The 5,733-nt window shown below is 42.5% G+C and overlaps 1 long non-coding RNA gene across 1 annotated transcript; it reads left to right on the top strand.

The window, feature by feature from the left end:
- Positions 1-2,168: 2,168 nt before the first annotated feature.
- On the top strand, positions 2,169-4,756 carry LOC135187890 (uncharacterized). The gene is made up of 2 exons (XR_010307485.1): positions 2,169-2,443; positions 4,071-4,756. It is a non-coding gene; the product is annotated as an uncharacterized LOC135187890 (long non-coding RNA).
- Positions 4,757-5,733: the final 977 nt, after the last annotated feature.

Genomic DNA, 5,733 nt, shown 5'->3' with positions numbered 1-5,733 from the left:
ATGGTTTAATTTCATGTTTATAAATACCCTTTGTGCAACTACTTCCTGTCAACCAAAAGGCCAAAGAATCTCAGGGAATTTTCCTGGATTTCTGAATATTAATAATATTAATATAAAAATAATATTCATAATTCATAATATTAATTTCTACAACAGATGTCTATCTACCTCAACCTGTTTAACTAAAAATAGTCCCCTTTTTGTGTAATAACAGCAACAAAAGTCCACTCTCCATTGGAGATGTAATAAAATGGAGAGAGTATGGAAAGGCAGGCAGAAAACAGACTTTCCTTGGAAGAAGAGCAGGTGTTGACTCACGCTAAATACCTTTTTTGGAAGACAATTTGGGATGTGAGAGAGTTCTGTTGAAAAGGTGAAGACATAGGGATGTGTCTCTTCAGGAGAAGACTGTCAGAAGTACACTGAATGTGCAGCAAGGAAGGTAATTCCCATTCTGACAATTCCTGTTGTATTAAAACTGTTTCATTTGGATTTGGGAAGCAATATACCTCCAGATTAATCTTAATGCACTTCAGCACTAAGTGAGCTATCCATAAAGAGAGAGAAGAGGAAGGAAAGTAGTACTTGAAGGAAAGGCAAAGCTCTTGGCACAAGATTTGAAAGCAATTGCTATGAGAAGCCATCACCAAAGCAATACAAACTTTAATGTGTATTTGATGTGGTCTCTTGCCAGCTGAAGAAGTAGAAGCCACAGGTACCATCCGTAGAGCTGTGTTGTGTCTTAGGAATTGGTCTTTTTTCCCTCTGTTCCATTTATGCTTAATATAATGGTCTTTGTTGAGCTGTCACTTTGGATGACCTGTTCCTCATCTGTTCAGAAGCTCTTGGTACATGTATAAGATTACATGTATAAGTACTTGTGTAAGACTTATCCTGTTGGTGTCTCAAGATGACTCCTTGCATGCTAGTCCTTTCACTATTCTGTCCTTTCTCTTGAGGAGTTTGTTAAATCCACAGCAATGTTTTGATTTCATATATCATTATGAATTTCTTCACTGAATGCAGTTCCATTTACATATAATTTGCTCACAACATTTAGAGTCTGTATATGATGAATCAGTGCTCTGCTTGCCACTGGTGTTGACTTATCTTTGATGCCTTTGAGGGTTGTATGCTGCAGTCAGATGTAAACTATATCCAGTTTGTGTGACATATGAGGCCAGGGTAAATTGCCACAATGGTCTGTTTGGCTATGATCTATGAAGCAAAGCAGTGTTCTAAATTAAAGGCTGACAGTAGAAATATTTGACCAAAAAGGGAGATAGCAGAAGTCTTTCCCCACTGACATATTTAGTGACAAAGTAAGATGTGGTGATAAAGTGGTAAAAGCATGGAAATAGAGTGTAAGACATATTCTGGCTGAGCCACAAAGCCAAGTGCGTGCATTTAGCCTGTCTGAAGGTGGAACAAAAGAGATCTGATGGGGCAAGCACAGCTGTTCACTCAAGCATGTGAGTCAGCCATGAGCAGGACTGCTGTCATAGGAAAGTGTGGCCAGAAGGAACAGAGAAAGAAAGACTTGATGCATGGAGCTGAGCTAGAGCACTTCTTCCTAACACCAAAATACTTTACCATGGTTCATGATCAGACATGGACAAAGCCCAGGCACCAAGGTACTTGGGAGTGAGTTTCAGATTGCTCCACATCTTTACACAACTAAAGTGATCAGGAGACTTACAGCAAGTAAGGCAGACTTGATGGCATAGCCCATCCACAACATGTGAGATGGGATTCAGCAAATTCAAATGACTCCTTGTTTATGCAAACTGCAGCTCATCTGTGAGCAAATCATGCATGCTCTGGTGTTAATTGTTTACTTCATTCACATACTGTGGCTAAGAAGAACAGATGTTTAAAGCAAATGAGGACTCTGGGATCTTGGAAACCATCAGATGCCCTAGAACAAATTGAGATCAGGAAATACAAGGACAACCTGTGGATCAAAGGGTATGAATCCAGGTTCCCAAATAAAGGGGTGATTATGTGAGCAGTTAAGGAGGGATTAGAATCATAGGTGATAATAGTAAGCAGCTGGAAAGGAAGGCCATAAAGAGCCAGAAACAAAATAAAATAAAATAAAAGGCAGGTGGAAAGAAAGAGTAGATGAGAGAGGCATGATGGGAACCCTACCCCAATTAAGAATCTGAAATTAAGTGCTGTGCTGCACCCCATGTTTATATTGAACTATTAAATGAGGCACCCCATGAGGGGCTCTGGCTCCAACTGATGCCCTGACTTCCTCTACATCTTCCTGGGTTCTGATCTGGGTGAAGAGATGATGTTGCCTACAGAAGGAATCCTCTGCAGAGGTGTCTTTGTGACAAACACAGTCTTTGAAGTCTTACTGAAGTGCCACTTCTGTTTCACAGGACTGTAGTCAGATGGACAACCATTCTAGATGCCTCCAGCGTTTCCTTCATAGGTAATGTTTCTTTCTTAGCCAGCTGCTAGAGGCTTAGAGTAACATGCTGGGATTTAGGGGAATTAGAACATGACTGTACTGTGCTGGAGGGAAAAAGCCTCAAAGATTTTGTTAAAAACACTGCGCATTCTGTGCCAGTAGCTGGTTTTTGTCCTTGCTACAGACATTTATCTGGGATTGAACCAGGGGCCTTTACAGCTCATATAGTCATGCTTGCTTGAGCTACAGCACATTGTTGTCCTCAAAGGTATTTTAGACCTGGATCTAAGTCTGACCTACCTGTAGATGTATTATAAGAGATGATTCTTACAGGAAAGTTGAACTGTTCTGGACTTTTGGAAAGCTTTTCCATTCTTCTGTGGCCAGTCCACAAAAATAAGGTTTGGGAAAATGATTTTCAGCTGCAGATTGGACCCATTTTGCACTGAAAAGCAAGAGCTCTATTGTTTCCAAATCTGATTCCTTGTAACTTTTGCATGTGGTCCTTACATTGCCTTCTCACTGCTCAGGGAACTCTCTGAAACTAAAGTTAATGGCACATGACAGAAAGGTAAGAGAGAAGCCAGGTTTATTTAGATTTGCTTTTTCTCTTCAGCATTAAGAAGCTACTGCACTCAATACTGGTGTATGACCTGATCTCTTTGCTCCTCCTATTGATTACATCAAGCAGTCATTGACTTCTGCACCTACAAAAGGTTTTTGTTAACTTTTTTCTAATTGCAGATTTTGCCTTTGGTATCCCAGTGAAGATAAAATGAAAGGATCTGGGAGCAGGAGGGAGATAAGTCTTCTTTCAGTTTTATGTGACCATTGCCTCAGGTCTGTGCAAAATAGGGCTTGATTTACCACTCATAAAATCATAGAATGTTTTGATTTGGAAGAGACCTTTAAAGGTCATCTAGTCCAGCCCCCCTGTAATGAGCACGGACATCTGCAACTAGATCTGGTTGCTCAGAGCCCCATCAAACCTGACCTGGAATGTTCCTTGGGATGGGGCTCATTTGCCACCTCTCTGTGCAAGCTGGGCCTGTGTCTCACCATAAAAACATTTCTTCTGTGTATCAAATCTAAATCTCCCCTCTGGTAGTTTAAAGCCATCACCCTTTGTCCTGTCACCCTGCAAAAAAAGACTGTACCCATCTTCCTTATAGGCCCCTTTTATGTAATGAAAGGCCACAAAAAAGTCTCCCCAGAGCTTTCTCTTCTCCAGGCTGAACAACCTCAGCTCTCTCAGCCTGTCCTCACAGCAAAGGTTTTTCAGCTCTCTGTTCATTTTGTGACCTTCTCTGAACCCACTCCAAGAGATCCATGTCACTGAGAAGTTCAGAGCAGGACACAGCACAGTGAAGTCTCACCAGAGCAGAGCATCAGAATCACCTTCTTCAACCTGCTGGCCAGTCATAAATATCACTGCTGGCATCTCTGTTTAGTTTAACTTGCATCATCCAGGTCTGGCTTCCCTCAGTGAAGGATCCAGGGGCTGCAGCAATGCAGTGTCTTTCCCTGAAGCAGCTGCCTTCTCCATCAGCTCACTGGTTGCATTCAAACCTTTGTAAGCAAAAAGAAAAGGAAAGAAAACATTACAGACACTTGTGATGCAGAATGAGCTTTCTTTGCTTCCTTGCAGGTCTTAACCTTGTCCAGTCCTCTGCAAGGATGTACCAGTTGTACTCCTCAGAGAAACACAAGGGAAGAGTTATAGTGAGCAGTGGCTTCATGCAAGTAAAAGGAAAATGATGCTGGAAAGGTGGTTTGGAGCAGAGCAGGACTGCGAGAAATGAAAGCAGGGGCATAAGGTCAGGCTTGGATAGCCATGAAACTTATCCTCCTTTTTCTCATACTTCATCCACATGTTTCCACTTTGACTCCTGATACATCTGGTGCAATCCTCACCTTGCAGCCCCAGCTCTGCCAGGCCCTTCCAATGGCCACAGCAAGTGAAGCAATACTCAGTGTCCCAGGTTGGGACCTATAAGGTTAAAAATCCCCTAGGGGCTAGAAAATTGTTATTCAATCCCATAACCCTGCTACCTGTTTATAAACTCATGGCAAGGCCAGCTCGCTTTCCTTTCCTCTCCCTTCAGCCCTCTGTCTGGCAGGACTTGCTTTTATCAGGACAAACACGTAAGGAGTAGGCCTGTTTGGGGGCTTCAGGTCTACTATGTATGGCAGAGGCATTGAGGGGGGCACACTGGAGCACTGGGGATTATAGATTTAGTTTTGGGCCAGGGCGTTTGCTATATGGATTTTGTATCTGCTTTGTAATTGCTTTCTGTATGTCTCTTTCTAAATATAATTTTGTTTTCTCTCCAATTCATTTGAGCACTTTATTCTGTTTGCTCTTTATGACACTCAGGCAAATTACAGTGAATAAAAACAGGTGCACCCCTGGTTTTGGCATTTGACAAGAGGAGTGTGGAGGGAACGCACTCAGAAAAGGCTGCGAGACCCTGGGAAATGGCAGTTTCGTATCTGTGGCACATGCTGAACCATTTTCCCCAGGAGATGAGGTAGATAACACCTGATGGGCTGCAGCTTGCTCTCTTGGTTCTGTTTTATACTCAGGTTTTTTAAGTGTGGTAGGACTCGAGTGAGACAGCTGGTTTCTCTGCTGGAGAACTCTTAGATGCAAGCAGCTGGAGAACCTGTCAGGAGAGAGTCTCACTCCAGGGATGAAATTTGACTGTGATTGAGGTACGTGAAGCAAATGGCATTTAGGTGTCTGCTGGCCTAATTGCTTCACTTCCTTGCCTCCCCTCCACATGCTCCCAACCTGCAGTCGTTCTGGGAGACATATGACGTGTATTCCTGTGAGGTTTTAAAACATTTGGCAGTGAGGGACGTGGTGGGTGAAAGGTAGAGGCAGAGGTGCCTTTTCTTGTGGTGTAAGCCAAAGACTGCTGCAGATTTGGAGTTCTCGGGCAAGAGTTTTGCAAGAGAATCTGTTTTGCAACCTTCTTTTTTTTTCTCCCTCTTTATTGTTTCCTCTGCAGAAAACATATTTATCTGTCTCATTACAGCATTTACCAAGAATTTGTTCTAGGACAAGATTAATTAATTAAGCTGTCAGCATGCCATTTTCCACCACAGTTTTGTTTCACGGAATTGCTTGGGAAAATGGCAACTGCTCAGAGGAAAATGCTTGCACTGATGGGCATGCTCCAGTCTCCTTTCCCTCCGAGGCTACACGAATTTTAGGGATGAAAAGATGTTTTCAACACAGATACAAGGGATTTAACCTAGAATTTACTGGAATTGTTTGCAGTTTGTAACACTTCTGCATGCCAGCA

The sequence above is a fragment of the Pogoniulus pusillus genome, chromosome 2 (genome assembly GCF_015220805.1).
Source record: "Pogoniulus pusillus isolate bPogPus1 chromosome 2, bPogPus1.pri, whole genome shotgun sequence".
Lineage (NCBI taxonomy): Eukaryota > Metazoa > Chordata > Aves > Piciformes > Lybiidae > Pogoniulus > Pogoniulus pusillus.
The sequence above is the reverse complement of the archived record's forward strand: the minus strand, read 5'-3'. Positions and strand labels throughout refer to the sequence as shown.